This window comes from Engystomops pustulosus, chromosome 5 (genome assembly GCF_040894005.1).
Source record: "Engystomops pustulosus chromosome 5, aEngPut4.maternal, whole genome shotgun sequence".
Classification (NCBI taxonomy): domain Eukaryota; kingdom Metazoa; phylum Chordata; class Amphibia; order Anura; family Leptodactylidae; genus Engystomops; species Engystomops pustulosus.
In genome coordinates, this window is record NC_092415.1 from 34059342 (window position 1) to 34083441 (window position 24100).

Sequence of the window (24100 nt, forward strand, 5' to 3'; positions counted from 1 at the left end):
TTTCCTGTTCGGTATGGATCCAGTAGTCACTCACCAGATTGCTATCCTTTATCCTGTCCCACGTTGCGTTTTTGGCTGCGTTTGCAAACGCAGACAAAACCGCACCCACTGGGTCGGGCCATGGACCGATCGCATCAGTGTTTCTATGGAAACGCCTGCGATCGGGAAGGAGCCGTCGGTGTTTTGCGTTACTTTAATACTGGAGACCCCATGACAGACCTGTTATACTGGAGACCCTCACAGCAGATTTATAAAACTGGAGACCAACATATAACCGCTGTATAATAGAGGAGACCTGACCCCATTGCAGCCTTATAATACTGGAGACCCCCAGAGGAAACCTACATAAATATGCAGACCCCTCAGAGAAGATGTATAATACTGGAGACCCCCCAGAGGAAACCTATATAAATATGCAGACCCCTCAGAGAAGATGTATAATACTGGAGACCCCCCAGAGGAAACCTATATAAATATGCAGACCCCTCAGAGAAGATGTATAATACTGGCGACCCCCCAGAGGAAACCTATATAAATATGCAGACCCCTCAGAGAAGATGTATAATACTGGAGACCCCCAGAGCAAACTGGGCTGGCACTACTTTGAGTTTTGTTATGAAGGTGATGACTATGGTTCAGTATTCATAGTGCATTTCATTTCTCAGGGTGCATCCGTTTTTTTATGCGTTTTAGACGCATTCCAAAGGCTTTAACCTTGATCACATGTTGAAGTAACATTGCATTTGCTGAAACGCAATGTTACTTCAACATTGTGATCAAGGCTGAAGCCTTTGGAATGCGTCAAAAACACATAAAAAAACGTGACGCAACGGATCGTGTGAATGAGCCCTAAAGATTCTTCACAGACATTTTGGGCTCAGATTTATTAATGTCTTGTGGCCTTTTTCCTGTTATGTGTGTGACCCTGGACAGGTAGACACAATGGCTCCATTGTGTCTCATTGCTGAAGATAAAGACATCAGCAAAAAGGTATTTACTTTTTTTTTTGGAAACCATGAGTCTCTGTGACTATTGGCTACTGAGGGCAGTGTAACTATGGGCTACAATGGAGCACTGCATTACAAACTCTGGTGCACTGTACAAATATAGACCTCTGTGGGGGCAATGTGATTACATTGGCTACTAAGGGGACTTTGTGACTATATTGTCTACTGCAGGGACACTGTGACTGTACTGGCTACTACGGGGACACTGTGACTGTACTGGCTACTGCGGGGACACTGTGACTGTACTGGCTACTGCGGGGACACTGTGACTGTACTGGCTACTGCGGGGACACTGTGACTGTACTGGCTACTGCGGGGACACTGTGACTGTACTGGCTACTACGGGGACACTGTGACTGTACTGGCTAGTGCGGGGACACTGTGACTGTACTGGCTACTACGGGGACACTGTGACTGTACTGGCTACTGCGGGGACACTGTGACTGTACTGGCTACTACGTGGGACACTGTGACTGTACTGGCTACTGCGGGGACACTGTGACTGTATTGGCTACTGCGGGGACACTGTGACTGTACTGGCTACTACGTGGGACACTGTGACTGTACTGGCTACTGCGGGGACACTGTGACTGTATTGGCTACTTTGGTGATATAATAGTAATCTCTATAGGAGCTAGAGATCAATAACACCAAAAAATGAAAATAGAATCTGCTCTTGATGCTATGGTCCAAAACCGGATAAATATTATGAAATCTATGTCAAAAACTGAACCAAAAAAAGATTTATTCCACACAACATGAATAATGATCATAGAAAAAACAATATTTACTGAAATAACCTTAGTACACATTAAAAATATCTCTGGTAGAAAACAATGTCCAGATGAAATTAACCTGACATAATACAGTTACAGTGAGGGCAAATATAGAATTGTAATTACCGTATATACTCGAGTATAAGCCGACCCAAGTATAAGCCGAGACCCCTAATTTTACCACCAAAAACTTGGAAAACCTATTGACTCGAGTATAAGCCGAGGCTGGGAAATGGATTGGTCACAGACCCCCCCAGTATATAGCCAGCCCCCTATAGTATACAACTTGCCCCCTGTAGTATACAGCCACCCCAGCCTGCCAGCGGCGCCTAGTATGACGTCAGCCCGGTAGAGAGCAATGGCGGCGCCCAGCGCGATGTACAGAGGACGGTGGACGGGCCAGAAAAGGACCTGCGCGGACATCGGGGGAGCAGCGCTGCACATCGGGTCCACCGGAGGGTGAGTATATGAGTTTATTATTTTTAAAGTATTTTTTACTTATTTTGTGACTCGTGTATAAGCCGAGGGGACGTTTTTCAGCACATTTTTTGTGCTGAAAAACTCGGTACATGTATATCATTAGGTCATTACGTGATATTATCCTGCAAGATGTATATGAAAAAAAATCAACATCATTGCCTAAATGGTGTCAAAACAAAACCCCCCTTACCCATAAAACACACCGCACACCAGCCTCGACACACTTTTCAGCTGTCAAACCTTTACTGATCGTCAGATGTATTTTGCCAGGGAAATTTCACCTAAACGTTGTTTCCCATCAAAGGTATTTTTAATGTGTACTAAGGTAATTTCAATAAATATTGTTTTTCTATGATCATTATTCATGTTGTGTGGAAAACATCTTTAGGGTAGTGGCACACGTGCCATTTTGTCTGCGTTTGCAAACGCAAACAAAGCCGCACCCACAGGGGTGGGTTGCGAGCCAATCGCATCAGCGTTTCTAATTAACGCAAAACACCAGCGGTGGCCGCCGCCTTTCTCCATGGCCTAAAAACTGCTTTTGGGGGGAAGCTGTTTGGAAAGCACAACCAGCAGGCTCCAGCCACCTGGGATGGAGACAAAACAGGTGACATAGTTGCCAGCCATTGGCAGCTGCTTTTACCACCCACAGCTTCCCTGTACTGGGACGCGTGGCTTGCTAACAGGCTGGGCTGGGGCGGCTGGCTGGATAACTGGCTGGCTGGATAACTGGCTGGCTGTGGAAATCGGACAGCCGCCTAGCGCCCATGGGGGCTTGGGGATTAAGCCCCCAGTTTACGCAACTTTTTGGCTTGAAAAACGGCGCAAAACAAAGGTGGCGTCACAGGTTTTTGACACTTTTTGCCAGCAAAAAGCCGCAAGGAGCATTTCATGCCAAACCCCCCGCACAGCACTGAGACACAAATGTCGCATTCGCTCGCCTCCTGCCAGGCCGCGCAAAGCAGGATTTAGCAATTGACCCTTTTCAAAGGCAACGCTTGCCTCACTGTGTTTGTCACTCTGCAAGGCGGCTAAAACAGCCACAAAGTTTTCTGCAAATCTACCCCTTTTCCCCCGAAAAGCTGACAAATACAAGGGAAAAAAAGACAAAAGACAAAACTAAATGACCCCCTTAAAACAGTGCCAAAGATGCCTGTCTGATAATAAAAAGAATCCTTCTTTATTTATATAGCGCCTACACATTACGCAGCGCTGCACAAAGCTAGATGACAAATGCCCCCCCTTGCCTCCAGCCCTATGGGAGACGCTGGGGGTTGAAATTTGGGGCAGAAGTAAGAGGAATAAACAAGAACGCTGGTGGGCGCCTTGCTCTTGAGGTATCCCCGCAGTTGAAAAGTGACAGGGGGGGGCCAAGGCGACTGCTAGGGCTTTGCAAGGGTTAAAGAGTGCAAGAGAGAAAGCAAGTGAAAAGAAGCAAGCGTGCAAAGTAAATGTAAAATAGGCATAGAGGACAGTGACCCCTGCTGGTTGAAGGGAGGAAAAGCAAAAGCCTACAGCACCTGGTATTCCCAGGCGGTCTCCCATCCAAGTACTAACCAGGCCCGACCCTGCTTAGCTTCCGAGATCAGACGAGATCGGGCGTGTTCAGGGTGGTGTGGCCGTAGGCAGAGACAGGCCTCTCACTTGCTGCTCTTGTACTGCAGCCTGACGCCTGCTGCTTCTTCCACTGGGCTCAAGCTTGGCCCTTTTTTTTTTTCTTTTTTCTTCTTCTTCTTCTTCTCTTCTTTTACATGGCCTGGCTCTGTGCAGCACAGCAAAGCCACCCAGCACAGCCTACTTGCTTGCCTCACAGCCCCCTCTAGCTTCATGGCACCGTGGCCACAGCCTGCTACTGCTCAAGCCCGCCTTTTTGCAACATTCTACCAGCAGCCCCCACATCCCTTTTGGCCACAGCTGGCTAGCTGGCTGGCTGGCTGGCTAGCCCGCAGGCCGTCGGCAGCTCAGCCCCTCCAGCGGGCTAGTTACACCCGCTTCTTTGGCACACTTCACTTCTGCTGGCCCTCCCCACTAGCCCCTGCTCAAGGCCTGAGCCTTTCAGCTGCGGCCTCATATTAACTCTCACCTTTCCAGGTGGCAGGCTGCAGGGGGCCAACCAAGGCCTTGCAGCGGGAACACCCAGCTAGAGGCCGTGGTGACGGTGTGGGGGGTGGGTGGGCGTCTCAGAGGCCTTGGTGGGCCAGCCTCTTCCTGCTCGGGGATGCGTCAAGGCAACATATATTCGGGGACTGGCAGCTCCGCGCTGGAGGGGGGTGGACCTTGGAGGGAGGTAGAGGACAAAAAGTAATCAAACGGTCTACAGCACCCGCGCTTCCCAGGAGGTCTCCCATCCAAGTACTGTCCGAGCCCGACCCTGCTTTGCTTCCGAGATCGGACGAGATCGGGCGTATTCAGGGTGGTATGGCCGGTAGACGCTACCTCATGCTTCCCTGCCTCCCCAAAAAGGCGGCCATTCTGACAACGTGCTGCCCCAAAGCACCGGCCTAGCACGGCCCTGGGCCAAGCCGCTCCCGTGCCTCGGGTACACCAGGGACACACAACAGGATGGGGGGTGGGGGAAGGGCTCCTCCTCTTTGGCCAGCGGCAAAACTTTGGCCTTTCTATACCTCCGCGCCGGCAAAGTGCAACTGCAAGGGCTGGCTGTAGCCCCTGTCATGACAGCTGTTGTTGAGCAATCAAACCCCCTCACCGTGGCAACTCTCCACCTGAGCGGCCAGCCGCCTTTCTCCATGGCCTAAAACTGCTTTTGGGGGGAAGCTGTTTGGAAAGCACAACCAGCAGGCTCCAGCCACCTGGGATGGAGACAAAACAGGTGACATAGTTGCCAGCCATTGGCAGCTGCTTTTACCACCCACAGCTTCCCTGTACTGGGACGCGTGGCTTGCTAACAGGCTGGGCTGGGGCGGCTGGCGCCGCCGGCTGGCTGGATAACTGGCTGGCTGGATAACTGGCTGGCTGTGGAAATCGGACAGCCGCCTAGCGCCCATGGGGGCTTGGGGATTAAGCCCCCAGTTTACGCAACTTTTTGGCTTGAAAAACGGCGCAAAACAAAGGTGGCGTCACAGGTTTTTGACACTTTTTGCCAGCAAAAAGCCGCAAGGAGCATTTCATGCCAAACCCCCCGCACAGCACTGAGACACAAATGTCGCATTCGCTCGCCTCCTGCCAGGCCGCGCAAAGCAGGATTTAGCAATTGACCCTTTTCAAAGGCAACGCTTGCCTCACTGTGTTTGTCACTCTGCAAGGCGGCTAAAACAGCCACAAAGTTTTCTGCAAATCTACCCCTTTTCCCCCGAAAAGCTGACAAATACAAGGGAAAAAAAGACAAAAGACAAAACTAAATGACCCCCTTAAAACAGTGCCAAAGATGCCTGTCTGATAATAAAAAGAATCCTTCTTTATTTATATAGCGCCTACACATTACGCAGCGCTGCACAAAGCTAGATGACAAATGCCCCCCCTTGCCTCCAGCCCTATGGGAGACGCTGGGGGTTGAAATTTGGGGCAGAAGTAAGAGGAATAAACAAGAACGCTGGTGGGCGCCTTGCTCTTGAGGTATCCCCGCAGTTGAAAAGTGACAGGGGGGGGCCAAGGCGACTGCTAGGGCTTTGCAAGGGTTAAAGAGTGCAAGAGAGAAAGCAAGTGAAAAGAAGCAAGCGTGCAAAGTAAATGTAAAATAGGCATAGAGGACAGTGACCCCTGCTGGTTGAAGGGAGGAAAAGCAAAAGCCTACAGCACCTGGTATTCCCAGGCGGTCTCCCATCCAAGTACTAACCAGGCCCGACCCTGCTTAGCTTCCGAGATCAGACGAGATCGGGCGTGTTCAGGGTGGTGTGGCCGTAGGCAGAGACAGGCCTCTCACTTGCTGCTCTTGTACTGCAGCCTGACGCCTACTGCTTCTTCCACTGGGCTCAAGCTTGGCCCTTTTTTTTTTTCTTTTTTCTTCTTCTTCTTCTTCTCTTCTTTTACATGGCCTGGCTCTGTGCAGCACAGCAAAGCCACCCAGCACAGCCTACTTGCTTGCCTCACAGCCCCCTCTAGCTTCATGGCACCGTGGCCACAGCCTGCTACTGCTCAAGCCCGCCTTTTTGCAACATTCTACCAGCAGCCCCCACATCCCTTTTGGCCACAGCTGGCTAGCTGGCTGGCTGGCTGGCTAGCCCGCAGGCCGTCGGCAGCTCAGCCCCTCCAGCGGGCTAGTTACACCCGCTTCTTTGGCACACTTCACTTCTGCTGGCCCTCCCCACTAGCCCCTGCTCAAGGCCTGAGCCTTTCAGCTGCGGCCTCATATTAACTCTCACCTTTCCAGGTGGCAGGCTGCAGGGGGCCAACCAAGGCCTTGCAGCGGGAACACCCAGCTAGAGGCCTTGGTGGGCCAGCCTCTTCCTGCTCGGGGATGCGTCAAGGCAACATATATTCGGGGACTGGCAGCTCCGCGCTGGAGGGGGGTGGACCTTGGAGGGAGGTAGAGGACAAAAAGTAATCAAACGGTCTACAGCACCCGCGCTTCCCAGGAGGTCTCCCATCCAAGTACTGTCCGAGCCCGACCCTGCTTTGCTTCCGAGATCGGACGAGATCGGGCGTATTCAGGGTGGTATGGCCGGTAGACGCTACCTCATGCTTCCCTGCCTCCCCAAAAAGGCGGCCATTCTGACAACGTGCTGCCCCAAAGCACCGGCCTAGCACGGCCCTGGGCCAAGCCGCTCCCGAGCCTCGGGTACACCAGGGACACACAACAGGATGGGGGGTGGGGGAAGGGCTCCTCCTCTTTGGCCAGCGGCAAAACTTTGGCCTTTCTATACCTCCGCGCCGGCAAAGTGCAACTGCAAGGGCTGGCTGTAGCCCCTGTCATGACAGCTGTTGTTGAGCAATCAAACCCCCTCACCGTGGCAACTCTCCACCTGAGCGGCCAGCCGCCTTTCTCCATGGCCTAAAACTGCTTTTGGGGGGAAGCTGTTTGGAAAGCACAACCAGCAGGCTCCAGCCACCTGGGATGGAGACAAAACAGGTGACATAGTTGCCAGCCATTGGCAGCTGCTTTTACCACCCACAGCTTCCCTGTACTGGGACGCGTGGCTTGCTAACAGGCTGGGCTGGGGCGGCTGGCGCCGCCGGCTGGCTGGATAACTGGCTGGCTGGATAACTGGCTGGCTGTGGAAATCGGACAGCCGCCTAGCGCCCATGGGGGCTTGGGGATTAAGCCCCCAGTTTACGCAACTTTTTGGCTTGAAAAACGGCGCAAAACAAAGGTGGCGTCACAGGTTTTTGACACTTTTTGCCAGCAAAAAGCCGCAAGGAGCATTTCATGCCAAACCCCCCGCACAGCACTGAGACACAAATGTCGCATTCGCTCGCCTCCTGCCAGGCCGCGCAAAGCAGGATTTAGCAATTGACCCTTTTCAAAGGCAACGCTTGCCTCACTGTGTTTGTCACTCTGCAAGGCGGCTAAAACAGCCACAAAGTTTTCTGCAAATCTACCCCTTTTCCCCCGAAAAGCTGACAAATACAAGGGAAAAAAAGACAAAAGACAAAACTAAATGACCCCCTTAAAACAGTGCCAAAGATGCCTGTCTGATAATAAAAAGAATCCTTCTTTATTTATATAGCGCCTACACATTACGCAGCGCTGCACAAAGCTAGATGACAAATGCCCCCCCTTGCCTCCAGCCCTATGGGAGACGCTGGGGGTTGAAATTTGGGGCAGAAGTAAGAGGAATAAACAAGAACGCTGGTGGGCGCCTTGCTCTTGAGGTATCCCCGCAGTTGAAAAGTGACAGGGGGGGGCCAAGGCGACTGCTAGGGCTTTGCAAGGGTTAAAGAGTGCAAGAGAGAAAGCAAGTGAAAAGAAGCAAGCGTGCAAAGTAAATGTAAAATAGGCATAGAGGACAGTGACCCCTGCTGGTTGAAGGGAGGAAAAGCAAAAGCCTACAGCACCTGGTATTCCCAGGCGGTCTCCCATCCAAGTACTAACCAGGCCCGACCCTGCTTAGCTTCCGAGATCAGACGAGATCGGGCGTGTTCAGGGTGGTGTGGCCGTAGGCAGAGACAGGCCTCTCACTTGCTGCTCTTGTACTGCAGCCTGACGCCTACTGCTTCTTCCACTGGGCTCAAGCTTGGCCCTTTTTTTTTTTCTTTTTTCTTCTTCTTCTTCTTCTCTTCTTTTACATGGCCTGGCTCTGTGCAGCACAGCAAAGCCACCCAGCACAGCCTACTTGCTTGCCTCACAGCCCCCTCTAGCTTCATGGCACCGTGGCCACAGCCTGCTACTGCTCAAGCCCGCCTTTTTGCAACATTCTACCAGCAGCCCCCACATCCCTTTTGGCCACAGCTGGCTAGCTGGCTGGCTGGCTGGCTGGCTGGCTAGCCCGCAGGCCGTCGGCAGCTCAGCCCCTCCAGCGGGCTAGTTACACCCGCTTCTTTGGCACACTTCACTTCTGCTGGCCCTCCCCACTAGCCCCTGCTCAAGGCCTGAGCCTTTCAGCTGCGGCCTCATATTAACTCTCACCTTTCCAGGTGGCAGGCTGCAGGGGGCCAACCAAGGCCTTGCAGCGGGAACACCCAGCTAGAGGCCGTGGTGACGGTGTGGGGGGTGGGTGGGCGTCTCAGAGGCCTTGGTGGGCCAGCCTCTTCCTGCTCGGGGATGCGTCAAGGCAACATATATTCGGGGACTGGCAGCTCCGCGCTGGAGGGGGGTGGACCTTGGAGGGAGGTAGAGGACAAAAAGTAATCAAACGGTCTACAGCACCCGCGCTTCCCAGGAGGTCTCCCATCCAAGTACTGTCCGAGCCCGACCCTGCTTTGCTTCCGAGATCGGACGTATTCAGGGTGGTATGGCCGGTAGACGCTACCTCATGCTTCCCTGCCTCCCCAAAAAGGCGGCCATTCTGACAACGTGCTGCCCCAAAGCACCGGCCTAGCACGGCCCTGGGCCAAGCCGCTCCCGTGCCTCGGGTACACCAGGGACACACAACAGGATGGGGGGTGGGGGAAGGGCTCCTCCTCTTTGGCCAGCGGCAAAACTTTGGCCTTTCTATACCTCCGCGCCGGCAAAGTGCAACTGCAAGGGCTGGCTGTAGCCCCTGTCATGACAGCTGTTGTTGAGCAATCAAACCCCCTCACCGTGGCAACTCTCCACCTGAGCGGCCAGCCGCCTTTCTCCATGGCCTAAAACTGCTTTTGGGGGGAAGCTGTTTGGAAAGCACAACCAGCAGGCTCCAGCCACCTGGGATGGAGACAAAACAGGTGACATAGTTGCCAGCCATTGGCAGCTGCTTTTACCACCCACAGCTTCCCTGTACTGGGACGCGTGGCTTGCTAACAGGCTGGGCTGGGGCGGCTGGCGCCGCCGGCTGGCTGGATAACTGGCTGGCTGGATAACTGGCTGGCTGTGGAAATCGGACAGCCGTCTAGCGCCCATGGGGGCTTGGGGATTAAGCCCCCAGTTTACGCAACTTTTTGGCTTGAAAAACGGCGCAAAACAAAGGTGGCGTCACAGGTTTTTGACACTTTTTGCCAGCAAAAAGCCGCAAGGAGCATTTCATGCCAAACCCCCCGCACAGCACTGAGACACAAATGTCGCATTCGCTCGCCTCCTGCCAGGCCGCGCAAAGCAGGATTTAGCAATTGACCCTTTTCAAAGGCAACGCTTGCCTCACTGTGTTTGTCACTCTGCAAGGCGGCTAAAACAGCCACAAAGTTTTCTGCAAATCTACCCCTTTTCCCCCGAAAAGCTGACAAATACAAGGGAAAAAAAGACAAAAGACAAAACTAAATGACCCCCTTAAAACAGTGCCAAAGATGCCTGTCTGATAATAAAAAGAATCCTTCTTTATTTATATAGCGCCTACACATTACGCAGCGCTGCACAAAGCTAGATGACAAATGCCCCCCCTTGCCTCCAGCCCTATGGGAGACGCTGGGGGTTGAAATTTGGGGCAGAAGTAAGAGGAATAAACAAGAACGCTGGTGGGCGCCTTGCTCTTGAGGTATCCCCGCAGTTGAAAAGTGACAGGGGGGGGCCAAGGCGACTGCTAGGGCTTTGCAAGGGTTAAAGAGTGCAAGAGAGAAAGCAAGTGAAAAGAAGCAAGCGTGCAAAGTAAATGTAAAATAGGCATAGAGGACAGTGACCCCTGCTGGTTGAAGGGAGGAAAAGCAAAAGCCTACAGCACCTGGTATTCCCAGGCGGTCTCCCATCCAAGTACTAACCAGGCCCGACCCTGCTTAGCTTCCGAGATCAGACGAGATCGGGCGTGTTCAGGGTGGTGTGGCCGTAGGCAGAGACAGGCCTCTCACTTGCTGCTCTTGTACTGCAGCCTGACGCCTACTGCTTCTTCCACTGGGCTCAAGCTTGGCCCTTTTTTTTTTTCTTTTTTCTTCTTCTTCTTCTTCTCTTCTTTTACATGGCCTGGCTCTGTGCAGCACAGCAAAGCCACCCAGCACAGCCTACTTGCTTGCCTCACAGCCCCCTCTAGCTTCATGGCACCGTGGCCACAGCCTGCTACTGCTCAAGCCCGCCTTTTTGCAACATTCTACCAGCAGCCCCCACATCCCTTTTGGCCACAGCTGGCTAGCTGGCTGGCTGGCTGGCTAGCCCGCAGGCCGTCGGCAGCTCAGCCCCTCCAGCGGGCTAGTTACACCCGCTTCTTTGGCACACTTCACTTCTGCTGGCCCTCCCCACTAGCCCCTGCTCAAGGCCTGAGCCTTTCAGCTGCGGCCTCATATTAACTCTCACCTTTCCAGGTGGCAGGCTGCAGGGGGCCAACCAAGGCCTTGCAGCGGGAACACCCAGCTAGAGGCCTTGGTGGGCCAGCCTCTTCCTGCTCGGGGATGCGTCAAGGCAACATATATTCGGGGACTGGCAGCTCCGCGCTGGAGGGGGGTGGACCTTGGAGGGAGGTAGAGGACAAAAAGTAATCAAACGGTCTACAGCACCCGCGCTTCCCAGGAGGTCTCCCATCCAAGTACTGTCCGAGCCCGACCCTGCTTTGCTTCCGAGATCGGACGAGATCGGGCGTATTCAGGGTGGTATGGCCGGTAGACGCTACCTCATGCTTCCCTGCCTCCCCAAAAAGGCGGCCATTCTGACAACGTGCTGCCCCAAAGCACCGGCCTAGCACGGCCCTGGGCCAAGCCGCTCCCGTGCCTCGGGTACACCAGGGACACACAACAGGATGGGGGGTGGGGGAAGGGCTCCTCCTCTTTGGCCAGCGGCAAAACTTTGGCCTTTCTATACCTCCGCGCCGGCAAAGTGCAACTGCAAGGGCTGGCTGTAGCCCCTGTCATGACAGCTGTTGTTGAGCAATCAAACCCCCTCACCGTGGCAACTCTCCACCTGAGCGGCCAGCCGCCTTTCTCCATGGCCTAAAACTGCTTTTGGGGGGAAGCTGTTTGGAAAGCACAACCAGCAGGCTCCAGCCACCTGGGATGGAGACAAAACAGGTGACATAGTTGCCAGCCATTGGCAGCTGCTTTTACCACCCACAGCTTCCCTGTACTGGGACGCGTGGCTTGCTAACAGGCTGGGCTGGGGCGGCTGGCGCCGCCGGCTGGCTGGATAACTGGCTGGCTGGATAACTGGCTGGCTGTGGAAATCGGACAGCCGCCTAGCGCCCATGGGGGCTTGGGGATTAAGCCCCCAGTTTACGCAACTTTTTGGCTTGAAAAACGGCGCAAAACAAAGGTGGCGTCACAGGTTTTTGACACTTTTTGCCAGCAAAAAGCCGCAAGGAGCATTTCATGCCAAACCCCCCGCACAGCACTGAGACACAAATGTCGCATTCGCTCGCCTCCTGCCAGGCCGCGCAAAGCAGGATTTAGCAATTGACCCTTTTCAAAGGCAACGCTTGCCTCACTGTGTTTGTCACTCTGCAAGGCGGCTAAAACAGCCACAAAGTTTTCTGCAAATCTACCCCTTTTCCCCCGAAAAGCTGACAAATACAAGGGAAAAAAAGACAAAAGACAAAACTAAATGACCCCCTTAAAACAGTGCCAAAGATGCCTGTCTGATAATAAAAAGAATCCTTCTTTATTTATATAGCGCCTACACATTACGCAGCGCTGCACAAAGCTAGATGACAAATGCCCCCCCTTGCCTCCAGCCCTATGGGAGACGCTGGGGGTTGAAATTTGGGGCAGAAGTAAGAGGAATAAACAAGAACGCTGGTGGGCGCCTTGCTCTTGAGGTATCCCCGCAGTTGAAAAGTGACAGGGGGGGGCCAAGGCGACTGCTAGGGCTTTGCAAGGGTTAAAGAGTGCAAGAGAGAAAGCAAGTGAAAAGAAGCAAGCGTGCAAAGTAAATGTAAAATAGGCATAGAGGACAGTGACCCCTGCTGGTTGAAGGGAGGAAAAGCAAAAGCCTACAGCACCTGGTATTCCCAGGCGGTCTCCCATCCAAGTACTAACCAGGCCCGACCCTGCTTAGCTTCCGAGATCAGACGAGATCGGGCGTGTTCAGGGTGGTGTGGCCGTAGGCAGAGACAGGCCTCTCACTTGCTGCTCTTGTACTGCAGCCTGACGCCTACTGCTTCTTCCACTGGGCTCAAGCTTGGCCCTTTTTTTTTTTCTTTTTTCTTCTTCTTCTTCTTCTCTTCTTTTACATGGCCTGGCTCTGTGCAGCACAGCAAAGCCACCCAGCACAGCCTACTTGCTTGCCTCACAGCCCCCTCTAGCTTCATGGCACCGTGGCCACAGCCTGCTACTGCTCAAGCCCGCCTTTTTGCAACATTCTACCAGCAGCCCCCACATCCCTTTTGGCCACAGCTGGCTAGCTGGCTGGCTGGCTGGCTAGCCCGCAGGCCGTCGGCAGCTCAGCCCCTCCAGCGGGCTAGTTACACCCGCTTCTTTGGCACACTTCACTTCTGCTGGCCCTCCCCACTAGCCCCTGCTCAAGGCCTGAGCCTTTCAGCTGCGGCCTCATATTAACTCTCACCTTTCCAGGTGGCAGGCTGCAGGGGGCCAACCAAGGCCTTGCAGCGGGAACACCCAGCTAGAGGCCGTGGTGACGGTGTGGGGGGTGGGTGGGCGTCTCAGAGGCCTTGGTGGGCCAGCCTCTTCCTGCTCGGGGATGCGTCAAGGCAACATATATTCGGGGACTGGCAGCTCCGCGCTGGAGGGGGGTGGACCTTGGAGGGAGGTAGAGGACAAAAAGTAATCAAACGGTCTACAGCACCCGCGCTTCCCAGGAGGTCTCCCATCCAAGTACTGTCCGAGCCCGACCCTGCTTTGCTTCCGAGATCGGACGAGATCGGGCGTATTCAGGGTGGTATGGCCGGTAGACGCTACCTCATGCTTCCCTGCCTCCCCAAAAAGGCGGCCATTCTGACAACGTGCTGCCCCAAAGCACCGGCCTAGCACGGCCCTGGGCCAAGCCGCTCCCGTGCCTCGGGTACACCAGGGACACACAACAGGATGGGGGGTGGGGGAAGGGCTCCTCCTCTTTGGCCAGCGGCAAAACTTTGGCCTTTCTATACCTCCGCGCCGGCAAAGTGCAACTGCAAGGGCTGGCTGTAGCCCCTGTCATGACAGCTGTTGTTGAGCAATCAAACCCCCTCACCGTGGCAACTCTCCACCTGAGCGGCCAGCCGCCTTTCTCCATGGCCTAAAACTGCTTTTGGGGGGAAGCTGTTTGGAAAGCACAACCAGCAGGCTCCAGCCACCTGGGATGGAGACAAAACAGGTGACATAGTTGCCAGCCATTGGCAGCTGCTTTTACCACCCACAGCTTCCCTGTACTGGGACGCGTGGCTTGCTAACAGGCTGGGCTGGGGCGGCTGGCGCCGCCGGCTGGCTGGATAACTGGCTGGCTGGATAACTGGCTGGCTGTGGAAATCGGACAGCCGTCTAGCGCCCATGGGGGCTTGGGGATTAAGCCCCCAGTTTACGCAACTTTTTGGCTTGAAAAACGGCGCAAAACAAAGGTGGCGTCACAGGTTTTTGACACTTTTTGCCAGCAAAAAGCCGCAAGGAGCATTTCATGCCAAACCCCCCGCACAGCACTGAGACACAAATGTCGCATTCGCTCGCCTCCTGCCAGGCCGCGCAAAGCAGGATTTAGCAATTGACCCTTTTCAAAGGCAACGCTTGCCTCACTGTGTTTGTCACTCTGCAAGGCGGCTAAAACAGCCACAAAGTTTTCTGCAAATCTACCCCTTTTCCCCCGAAAAGCTGACAAATACAAGGGAAAAAAAGACAAAAGACAAAACTAAATGACCCCCTTAAAACAGTGCCAAAGATGCCTGTCTGATAATAAAAAGAATCCTTCTTTATTTATATAGCGCCTACACATTACGCAGCGCTGCACAAAGCTAGATGACAAATGCACCCCCTTGCCTCCAGCCCTATGGGAGACGCTGGGGGTTGAAATTTGGGGCAGAAGTAAGAGGAATAAACAAGAACGCTGGTGGGCGCCTTGCTCTTGAGGTATCCCCGCAGTTGAAAAGTGACAGGGGGGGGCCAAGGCGACTGCTAGGGCTTTGCAAGGGTTAAAGAGTGCAAGAGAGAAAGCAAGTGAAAAGAAGCAAGCGTGCAAAGTAAATGTAAAATAGGCATAGAGGACAGTGACCCCTGCTGGTTGAAGGGAGGAAAAGCAAAAGCCTACAGCACCTGGTATTCCCAGGCGGTCTCCCATCCAAGTACTAACCAGGCCCGACCCTGCTTAGCTTCCGAGATCAGACGAGATCGGGCGTGTTCAGGGTGGTGTGGCCGTAGGCAGAGACAGGCCTCTCACTTGCTGCTCTTGTACTGCAGCCTGACGCCTGCTGCTTCTTCCACTGGGCTCAAGCTTGGCCCTTTTTTTTTTTCTTTTTTCTTCTTCTTCTTCTTCTCTTCTTTTACATGGCCTGGCTCTGTGCAGCACAGCAAAGCCACCCAGCACAGCCTACTTGCTTGCCTCACAGCCCCCTCTAGCTTCATGGCACCGTGGCCACAGCCTGCTACTGCTCAAGCCCGCCTTTTTGCAACATTCTACCAGCAGCCCCCACATCCCTTTTGGCCACAGCTGGCTAGCTGGCTGGCTGGCTGGCTAGCCCGCAGGCCGTCGGCAGCTCAGCCCCTCCAGCGGGCTAGTTACACCCGCTTCTTTGGCACACTTCACTTCTGCTGGCCCTCCCCACTAGCCCCTGCTCAAGGCCTGAGCCTTTCAGCTGCGGCCTCATATTAACTCTCACCTTTCCAGGTGGCAGGCTGCAGGGGGCCAACCAAGGCCTTGCAGCGGGAACACCCAGCTAGAGGCCGTGGTGACGGTGTGGGGGGTGGGTGGGCGTCTCAGAGGCCTTGGTGGGCCAGCCTCTTCCTGCTCGGGGATGCGTCAAGGCAACATATATTCGGGGACTGGCAGCTCCGCGCTGGAGGGGGGTGGACCTTGGAGGGAGGTAGAGGACAAAAAGTAATCAAACGGTCTACAGCACCCGCGCTTCCCAGGAGGTCTCCCATCCAAGTACTGTCCGAGCCCGACCCTGCTTTGCTTCCGAGATCGGACGAGATCGGGCGTATTCAGGGTGGTATGGCCGGTAGACGCTACCTCATGCTTCCCTGCCTCCCCAAAAAGGCGGCCATTCTGACAACATGCTGCCCCAAAGCACCGGCCTAGCACGGCCCTGGGCCAAGCCGCTCCCGTGCCTCGGGTACACCAGGGACACACAACAGGATGGGGGGTGGGGGAAGGGCTCCTCCTCTTTGGCCAGCGGCAAAACTTTGGCCTTTCTATACCTCCGCGCCGGCAAAGTGCAACTGCAAGGGCTGGCTGTAGCCCCTGTCATGACAGCTGTTGTTGAGCAATCAAACCCCCTCACCGTGGCAACTCTCCACCTGAGCGGCCAGCCGCCTTTCTCCATGGCCTAAAATCTGCTTTTGGGTGGAAGCTGTTTGGAAAGCACAACCAGCAGGCTCCAGCCACCTGGGATGGAGACAAAACAGGTGACATAGTTGCCAGCCATTGGCAGCTGCTTTTACCACCCACAGCTTCCCTGTACTGGGACGCGTGGCTTGCTAACAGGCTGGGCTGGGGCGGCTGGCGCCGCCGGCTGGCTGGATAACTGGCTGGCTGGATAACTGGCTGGCTGTGGAAATCGGACAGCCGCCTAGCGCCCATGGGGGCTTGGGGATTAAGCCCCCAGTTTACGCAACTTTTTGGCTTGAAAAACGGCGCAAAACAAAGGTGGCGTCACAGGTTTTTGACACTTTTTGCCAGCAAAAAGCCGCAAGGAGCATTTCATGCCAAACCCCCCGCACAGCACTGAGACACAAATGTCGCATTCGCTCGCCTCCTGCCAGGCCGCGCAAAGCAGGATTTAGCAATTGACCCTTTTCAAAGGCAACGCTTGCCTCACTGTGTTTGTCACTCTGCAAGGCGGCTAAAACAGCCACAAAGTTTTCTGCAAATCTACCCCTTTTCCCCCGAAAAGCTGACAAATACAAGGGAAAAAAAGACAAAAGACAAAACTAAATGACCCCCTTAAAACAGTGCCAAAGATGCCTGTCTGATAATAAAAAGAATCCTTCTTTATTTATATAGCGCCTACACATTACGCAGCGCTGCACAAAGCTAGATGACAAATGCCCCCCCTTGCCTCCAGCCCTATGGGAGACGCTGGGGGTTGAAATTTGGGGCAGAAGTAAGAGGAATAAACAAGAACGCTGGTGGGCGCCTTGCTCTTGAGGTATCCCCGCAGTTGAAAAGTGACAGGGGGGGGGCCAAGGCGACTGCTAGGGCTTTGCAAGGGTTAAAGAGTGCAAGAGAGAAAGCAAGTGAAAAGAAGCAAGCGTGCAAAGTAAATGTAAAATAGGCATAGAGGACAGTGACCCCTGCTGGTTGAAGGGAGGAAAAGCAAAAGCCTACAGCACCTGGTATTCCCAGGCGGTCTCCCATCCAAGTACTAACCAGGCCCGACCCTGCTTAGCTTCCGAGATCAGACGAGATCGGGCGTGTTCAGGGTGGTGTGGCCGTAGGCAGAGACAGGCCTCTCACTTGCTGCTCTTGTACTGCAGCCTGACGCCTACTGCTTCTTCCACTGGGCTCAAGCTTGGCCCTTTTTTTTTTTCTTTTTTCTTCTTCTTCTTCTTCTCTTCTTTTACATGGCCTGGCTCTGTGCAGCACAGCAAAGCCACCCAGCACAGCCTACTTGCTTGCCTCACAGCCCCCTCTAGCTTCATGGCACCGTGGCCACAGCCTGCTACTGCTCAAGCCCGCCTTTTTGCAACATTCTACCAGCAGCCCCCACATCCCTTTTGGCCACAGCTGGCTAGCTGGCTGGCTGGCTGGCTAGCCCGCAGGCCGTCGGCAGCTCAGCCCCTCCAGCGGGCTAGTTACACCCGCTTCTTTGGCACACTTCACTTCTGCTGGCCCTCCCCACTAGCCCCTGCTCAAGGCCTGAGCCTTTCAGCTGCGGCCTCATATTAACTCTCACCTTTCCAGGTGGCAGGCTGCAGGGGGCCAACCAAGGCCTTGCAGCGGGAACACCCAGCTAGAGGCCGTGGTGACGGTGTGGGGGGTGGGTGGGCGTCTCAGAGGCCTTGGTGGGCCAGCCTCTTCCTGCTCGGGGATGCGTCAAGGCAACATATATTCGGGGACTGGCAGCTCCGCGCTGGAGGGGGGTGGACCTTGGAGGGAGGTAGAGGACAAAAAGTAATCAAACGGTCTACAGCACCCGCGCTTCCCAGGAGGTCTCCCATCCAAGTACTGTCCGAGCCCGACCCTGCTTTGCTTCCGAGATCGGACGAGATCGGGCGTATTCAGGGTGGTATGGCCGGTAGACGCTACCTCATGCTTCCCTGCCTCCCCAAAAAGGCGGCCATTCTGACAACGTGCTGCCCCAAAGCACCGGCCTAGCACGGCCCTGGGCCAAGCCGCTCCCGTGCCTCGGGTACACCAGGGACACACAACAGGATGGGGGGTGGGGGAAGGGCTCCTCCTCTTTGGCCAGCGGCAAAACTTTGGCCTTTCTATACCTCCGCGCCGGCAAAGTGCAACTGCAAGGGCTGGCTGTAGCCCCTGTCATGACAGCTGTTGTTGAGCAATCAAACCCCCTCACCGTGGCAACTCTCCACCTGAGCGGCCAGCCGCCTTTCTCCATGGCCTAAAACTGCTTTTGGGGGGAAGCTGTTTGGAAAGCACAACCAGCAGGCTCCAGCCACCTGGGATGGAGACAAAACAGGTGACATAGTTGCCAGCCATTGGCAGCTGCTTTTACCACCCACAGCTTCCCTGTACTGGGACGCGTGGCTTGCTAACAGGCTGGGCTGGGGCGGCTGGCGCCGCCGGCTGGCTGGATAACTGGCTGGCTGGATAACTGGCTGGCTGTGGAAATCGGACAGCCGTCTAGCGCCCATGGGGGCTTGGGGATTAAGCCCCCAGTTTACGCAACTTTTTGGCTTGAAAAACGGCGCAAAACAAAGGTGGCGTCACAGGTTTTTGACACTTTTTGCCAGCAAAAAGCCGCAAGGAGCATTTCATGCCAAACCCCCCGCACAGCACTGAGACACAAATGTCGCATTCGCTCGCCTCCTGCCAGGCCGCGCAAAGCAGGATTTAGCAATTGACCCTTTTCAAAGGCAACGCTTGCCTCACTGTGTTTGTCACTCTGCAAGGCGGCTAAAACAGCCACAAAGTTTTCTGCAAATCTACCCCTTTTCCCCCGAAAAGCTGACAAATACAAGGGAAAAAAAGACAAAAGACAAAACTAAATGACCCCCTTAAAACAGTGCCAAAGATGCCTGTCTGATAATAAAAAGAATCCTTCTTTATTTATATAGCGCCTACACATTACGCAGCGCTGCACAAAGCTAGATGACAAATGCCCCCCCTTGCCTCCAGCCCTATGGGAGACGCTGGGGGTTGAAATTTGGGGCAGAAGTAAGAGGAATAAACAAGAACGCTGGTGGGCGCCTTGCTCTTGAGGTATCCCCGCAGTTGAAAAGTGACAGGGGGGGGCCAAGGCGACTGCTAGGGCTTTGCAAGGGTTAAAGAGTGCAAGAGAGAAAGCAAGTGAAAAGAAGCAAGCGTGCAAAGTAAATGTAAAATAGGCATAGAGGACAGTGACCCCTGCTGGTTGAAGGGAGGAAAAGCAAAAGCCTACAGCACCTGGTATTCCCAGGCGGTCTCCCATCCAAGTACTAACCAGGCCCGACCCTGCTTAGCTTCCGAGATCAGACGAGATCGGGCGTGTTCAGGGTGGTGTGGCCGTAGGCAGAGACAGGCCTCTCACTTGCTGCTCTTGTACTGCAGCCTGACGCCTGCTGCTTCTTCCACTGGGCTCAAGCTTGGCCCTTTTTTTTTTTCTTTTTTCTTCTTCTTCTTCTTCTCTTCTTTTACATGGCCTGGCTCTGTGCAGCACAGCAAAGCCACCCAGCACAGCCTACTTGCTTGCCTCACAGCCCCCTCTAGCTTCATGGCACCGTGGCCACAGCCTGCTACTGCTCAAGCCCGCCTTTTTGCAACATTCTACCAGCAGCCCCCACATCCCTTTTGGCCACAGCTGGCTAGCTGGCTGGCTGGCTGGCTAGCCCGCAGGCCGTCGGCAGCTCAGCCCCTCCAGCGGGCTAGTTACACCCGCTTCTTTGGCACACTTCACTTCTGCTGGCCCTCCCCACTAGCCCCTGCTCAAGGCCTGAGCCTTTCAGCTGCGGCCTCATATTAACTCTCACCTTTCCAGGTGGCAGGCTGCAGGGGGCCAACCAAGGCCTTGCAGCGGGAACACCCAGCTAGAGGCCGTGGTGACGGTGTGGGGGGTGGGTGGGCGTCTCAGAGGCCTTGGTGGGCCAGCCTCTTCCTGCTCGGGGATGCGTCAAGGCAACATATATTCGGGGACTGGCAGCTCCGCGCTGGAGGGGGGTGGACCTTGGAGGGAGGTAGAGGACAAAAAGTAATCAAACGGTCTACAGCACCCGCGCTTCCCAGGAGGTCTCCCATCCAAGTACTGTCCGAGCCCGACCCTGCTTTGCTTCCGAGATCGGACGAGATCGGGCGTATTCAGGGTGGTATGGCCGGTAGACGCTACCTCATGCTTCCCTGCCTCCCCAAAAAGGCGGCCATTCTGACAACATGCTGCCCCAAAGCACCGGCCTAGCACGGCCCTGGGCCAAGCCGCTCCCGTGCCTCGGGTACACCAGGGACACACAACAGGATGGGGGGTGGGGGAAGGGCTCCTCCTCTTTGGCCAGCGGCAAAACTTTGGCCTTTCTATACCTCCGCGCCGGCAAAGTGCAACTGCAAGGGCTGGCTGTAGCCCCTGTCATGACAGCTGTTGTTGAGCAATCAAACCCCCTCACCGTGGCAACTCTCCACCTGAGCGGCCAGCCGCCTTTCTCCATGGCCTAAAAACTGCTTTTGGGTGGAAGCTGTTTGGAAAGCACAACCAGCAGGCTCCAGCCACCTGGGATGGAGACAAAACAGGTGACATAGTTGCCAGCCATTGGCAGCTGCTTTTACCACCCACAGCTTCCCTGTACTGGGACGCGTGGCTTGCTAACAGGCTGGGCTGGGGCGGCTGGCGCCGCCGGCTGGCTGGATAACTGGCTGGCTGGATAACTGGCTGGCTGTGGAAATCGGACAGCCGCCTAGCGCCCATGGGGGCTTGGGGATTAAGCCCCCAGTTTACGCAACTTTTTGGCTTGAAAAACGGCGCAAAACAAAGGTGGCGTCACAGGTTTTTGACACTTTTTGCCAGCAAAAAGCCGCAAGGAGCATTTCATGCCAAACCCCCCGCACAGCACTGAGACACAAATGTCGCATTCGCTCGCCTCCTGCCAGGCCGCGCAAAGCAGGATTTAGCAATTGACCCTTTTCAAAGGCAACGCTTGCCTCACTGTGTTTGTCACTCTGCAAGGCGGCTAAAACAGCCACAAAGTTTTCTGCAAATCTACCCCTTTTCCCCCGAAAAGCTGACAAATACAAGGGAAAAAAAGACAAAAGACAAAACTAAATGACCCCCTTAAAACAGTGCCAAAGATGCCTGTCTGATAATAAAAAGAATCCTTCTTTATTTATATAGCGCCTACACATTACGCAGCGCTGCACAAAGCTAGATGACAAATGCCCCCCCTTGCCTCCAGCCCTATGGGAGACGCTGGGGGTTGAAATTTGGGGCAGAAGTAAGAGGAATAAACAAGAACGCTGGTGGGCGCCTTGCTCTTGAGGTATCCCCGCAGTTGAAAAGTGACAGGGGGGGGGCCAAGGCGACTGCTAGGGCTTTGCAAGGGTTAAAGAGTGCAAGAGAGAAAGCAAGTGAAAAGAAGCAAGCGTGCAAAGTAAATGTAAAATAGGCATAGAGGACAGTGACCCCTGCTGGTTGAAGGGAGGAAAAGCAAAAGCCTACAGCACCTGGTATTCCCAGGCGGTCTCCCATCCAAGTACTAACCAGGCCCGACCCTGCTTAGCTTCCGAGATCAGACGAGATCGGGCGTGTTCAGGGTGGTGTGGCCGTAGGCAGAGACAGGCCTCTCACTTGCTGCTCTTGTACTGCAGCCTGACGCCTGCTGCTTCTTCCACTGGGCTCAAGCTTGGCCCTTTTTTTTTTTCTTTTTTCTTCTTCTTCTTCTTCTCTTCTTTTACATGGCCTGGCTCTGTGCAGCACAGCAAAGCCACCCAGCACAGCCTACTTGCTTGCCTCACAGCCCCCTCTAGCTTCATGGCACCGTGGCCACAGCCTGCTACTGCTCAAGCCCGCCTTTTTGCAACATTCTACCAGCAGCCCCCACATCCCTTTTGGCCACAGCTGGCTAGCTGGCTGGCTGGCTGGCTAGCCCGCAGGCCGTCGGCAGCTCAGCCCCTCCAGCGGGCTAGTTACACCCGCTTCTTTGGCACACTTCACTTCTGCTGGCCCTCCCCACTAGCCCCTGCTCAAGGCCTGAGCCTTTCAGCTGCGGCCTCATATTAACTCTCACCTTTCCAGGTGGCAGGCTGCAGGGGGCCAACCAAGGCCTTGCAGCGGGAACACCCAGCTAGAGGCCGTGGTGACGGTGTGGGGGGTGGGTGGGCGTCTCAGAGGCCTTGGTGAGCCAGCCTCTTCCTGCTCGGGGATGCGTCAAGGCAACATATATTCGGGGACTGGCAGCTCCGCGCTGGAGGGGGGTGGACCTTGGAGGGAGGTAGAGGACAAAAAGTAATCAAACGGTCTACAGCACCCGCGCTTCCCAGGAGGTCTCCCATCCAAGTACTGTCCGAGCCCGACCCTGCTTTGCTTCCGAGATCGGGCGTATTCAGGGTGGTATGGCCGGTAGACGCTACCTCATGCTTCCCTGCCTCCCCAAAAAGGCGGCCATTCTGACAACGTGCTGCCCCAAAGCACCGGCCTAGCACGGCCCTGGGCCAAGCCGCTCCCGTGCCTCGGGTACACCAGGGACACACAACAGGATGGGGGGTGGGGGAAGGGCTCCTCCTCTTTGGCCAGCGGCAAAACTTTGGCCTTTCTATACCTCCGCGCCGGCAAAGTGCAACTGCAAGGGCTGGCTGTAGCCCCTGTCATGACAGCTGTTGTTGAGCAATCAAACCCCCTCACCGTGGCAACTCTCCACCTGAGCGGCCAGCCGCCTTTCTCCATGGCCTAAAACTGCTTTTGGGGGGAAGCTGTTTGGAAAGCACAACCAGCAGGCTCCAGCCACCTGGGATGGAGACAAAACAGGTGACATAGTTGCCAGCCATTGGCAGCTGCTTTTACCACCCACAGCTTCCCTGTACTGGGACGCGTGGCTTGCTAACAGGCTGGGCTGGGGCGGCTGGCGCCGCCGGCTGGCTGGATAACTGGCTGGCTGGATAACTGGCTGGCTGTGGAAATCGGACAGCCGTCTAGCGCCCATGGGGGCTTGGGGATTAAGCCCCCAGTTTACGCAACTTTTTGGCTTGAAAAACGGCGCAAAACAAAGGTGGCGTCACAGGTTTTTGACACTTTTTGCCAGCAAAAAGCCGCAAGGAGCATTTCATGCCAAACCCCCCGCACAGCACTGAGACACAAATGTCGCATTCGCTCGCCTCCTGCCAGGCCGCGCAAAGCAGGATTTAGCAATTGACCCTTTTCAAAGGCAACGCTTGCCTCACTGTGTTTGTCACTCTGCAAGGCGGCTAAAACAGCCACAAAGTTTTCTGCAAATCTACCCCTTTTCCCCCGAAAAGCTGACAAATACAAGGGAAAAAAAGACAAAAGACAAAACTAAATGACCCCCTTAAAACAGTGCCAAAGATGCCTGTCTGATAATAAAAAGAATCCTTCTTTATTTATATAGCGCCTACACATTACGCAGCGCTGCACAAAGCTAGATGACAAATGCCCCCCCTTGCCTCCAGCCCTATGGGAGACGCTGGGGGTTGAAATTTGGGGCAGAAGTAAGAGGAATAAACAAGAACGCTGGTGGGCGCCTTGCTCTTGAGGTATCCCCGCAGTTGAAAAGTGACAGGGGGGGGCCAAGGCGACTGCTAGGGCTTTGCAAGGGTTAAAGAGTGCAAGAGAGAAAGCAAGTGAAAAGAAGCAAGCGTGCAAAGTAAATGTAAAATAGGCATAGAGGACAGTGACCCCTGCTGGTTGAAGGGAGGAAAAGCAAAAGCCTACAGCACCTGGTATTCCCAGGCGGTCTCCCATCCAAGTACTAACCAGGCCCGACCCTGCTTAGCTTCCGAGATCAGACGAGATCGGGCGTGTTCAGGGTGGTGTGGCCGTAGGCAGAGACAGGCCTCTCACTTGCTGCTCTTGTACTGCAGCCTGACGCCTGCTGCTTCTTCCACTGGGCTCAAGCTTGGCCCTTTTTTTTTTTCTTTTTTCTTCTTCTTCTTCTTCTCTTCTTTTACATGGCCTGGCTCTGTGCAGCACAGCAAAGCCACCCAGCACAGCCTACTTG

The 24100-nt window shown here is 54.7% G+C and overlaps 17 non-coding genes and 2 pseudogenes across 17 annotated transcripts; all 19 read right to left on the reverse strand.

Moving 5' to 3' along the window:
* Positions 1–3771: 3771 nt before the first annotated feature.
* On the reverse strand, positions 3772–3890 carry LOC140134516 (5S ribosomal RNA). The gene has a single exon (XR_011856341.1). It is a non-coding gene; the product is annotated as a 5S ribosomal RNA (ribosomal RNA).
* Positions 3891–4574: 684 nt separating this feature from the next.
* On the reverse strand, positions 4575–4694 carry LOC140134387 (5S ribosomal RNA). The gene has a single exon (XR_011856248.1). It is a non-coding gene; the product is annotated as a 5S ribosomal RNA (ribosomal RNA).
* A 1313-nt stretch (positions 4695–6007) lies between these two features.
* LOC140134528 (5S ribosomal RNA) lies at positions 6008–6126 on the reverse strand. Its single transcript, XR_011856352.1, has one exon. It is a non-coding gene; the product is annotated as a 5S ribosomal RNA (ribosomal RNA).
* A 644-nt stretch (positions 6127–6770) lies between these two features.
* LOC140134388 (5S ribosomal RNA) lies at positions 6771–6890 on the reverse strand. Its single transcript, XR_011856249.1, has one exon. It is a non-coding gene; the product is annotated as a 5S ribosomal RNA (ribosomal RNA).
* Positions 6891–8203: 1313 nt separating this feature from the next.
* On the reverse strand, positions 8204–8322 carry LOC140134324 (5S ribosomal RNA). Its single transcript, XR_011856187.1, has one exon. It is a non-coding gene; the product is annotated as a 5S ribosomal RNA (ribosomal RNA).
* Positions 8323–9014: 692 nt separating this feature from the next.
* On the reverse strand, positions 9015–9124 carry LOC140134469 (5S ribosomal RNA; annotated as a pseudogene).
* Positions 9125–10437: 1313 nt separating this feature from the next.
* On the reverse strand, positions 10438–10556 carry LOC140134336 (5S ribosomal RNA). Its single transcript, XR_011856198.1, has one exon. It is a non-coding gene; the product is annotated as a 5S ribosomal RNA (ribosomal RNA).
* A 644-nt stretch (positions 10557–11200) lies between these two features.
* Positions 11201–11320, reverse strand: LOC140134389 (5S ribosomal RNA). Its single transcript, XR_011856250.1, has one exon. It is a non-coding gene; the product is annotated as a 5S ribosomal RNA (ribosomal RNA).
* A 1313-nt stretch (positions 11321–12633) lies between these two features.
* Positions 12634–12752, reverse strand: LOC140134347 (5S ribosomal RNA). Its single transcript, XR_011856209.1, has one exon. It is a non-coding gene; the product is annotated as a 5S ribosomal RNA (ribosomal RNA).
* Positions 12753–13436: 684 nt separating this feature from the next.
* LOC140134390 (5S ribosomal RNA) lies at positions 13437–13556 on the reverse strand. Its single transcript, XR_011856251.1, has one exon. It is a non-coding gene; the product is annotated as a 5S ribosomal RNA (ribosomal RNA).
* Positions 13557–14869: 1313 nt separating this feature from the next.
* Positions 14870–14988, reverse strand: LOC140134358 (5S ribosomal RNA). Its single transcript, XR_011856220.1, has one exon. It is a non-coding gene; the product is annotated as a 5S ribosomal RNA (ribosomal RNA).
* Positions 14989–15672: 684 nt separating this feature from the next.
* On the reverse strand, positions 15673–15792 carry LOC140134391 (5S ribosomal RNA). The gene has a single exon (XR_011856252.1). It is a non-coding gene; the product is annotated as a 5S ribosomal RNA (ribosomal RNA).
* A 1315-nt stretch (positions 15793–17107) lies between these two features.
* Positions 17108–17226, reverse strand: LOC140134369 (5S ribosomal RNA). Its single transcript, XR_011856231.1, has one exon. It is a non-coding gene; the product is annotated as a 5S ribosomal RNA (ribosomal RNA).
* Positions 17227–17910: 684 nt separating this feature from the next.
* LOC140134393 (5S ribosomal RNA) lies at positions 17911–18030 on the reverse strand. Its single transcript, XR_011856254.1, has one exon. It is a non-coding gene; the product is annotated as a 5S ribosomal RNA (ribosomal RNA).
* A 1313-nt stretch (positions 18031–19343) lies between these two features.
* Positions 19344–19462, reverse strand: LOC140134381 (5S ribosomal RNA). The gene has a single exon (XR_011856242.1). It is a non-coding gene; the product is annotated as a 5S ribosomal RNA (ribosomal RNA).
* A 684-nt stretch (positions 19463–20146) lies between these two features.
* On the reverse strand, positions 20147–20266 carry LOC140134394 (5S ribosomal RNA). Its single transcript, XR_011856255.1, has one exon. It is a non-coding gene; the product is annotated as a 5S ribosomal RNA (ribosomal RNA).
* A 1315-nt stretch (positions 20267–21581) lies between these two features.
* Positions 21582–21700, reverse strand: LOC140134392 (5S ribosomal RNA). Its single transcript, XR_011856253.1, has one exon. It is a non-coding gene; the product is annotated as a 5S ribosomal RNA (ribosomal RNA).
* A 684-nt stretch (positions 21701–22384) lies between these two features.
* Positions 22385–22494, reverse strand: LOC140134459 (5S ribosomal RNA; annotated as a pseudogene).
* A 1313-nt stretch (positions 22495–23807) lies between these two features.
* On the reverse strand, positions 23808–23926 carry LOC140134403 (5S ribosomal RNA). The gene has a single exon (XR_011856264.1). It is a non-coding gene; the product is annotated as a 5S ribosomal RNA (ribosomal RNA).
* Between the last annotated feature and the right edge of the window lie 174 nt (positions 23927–24100).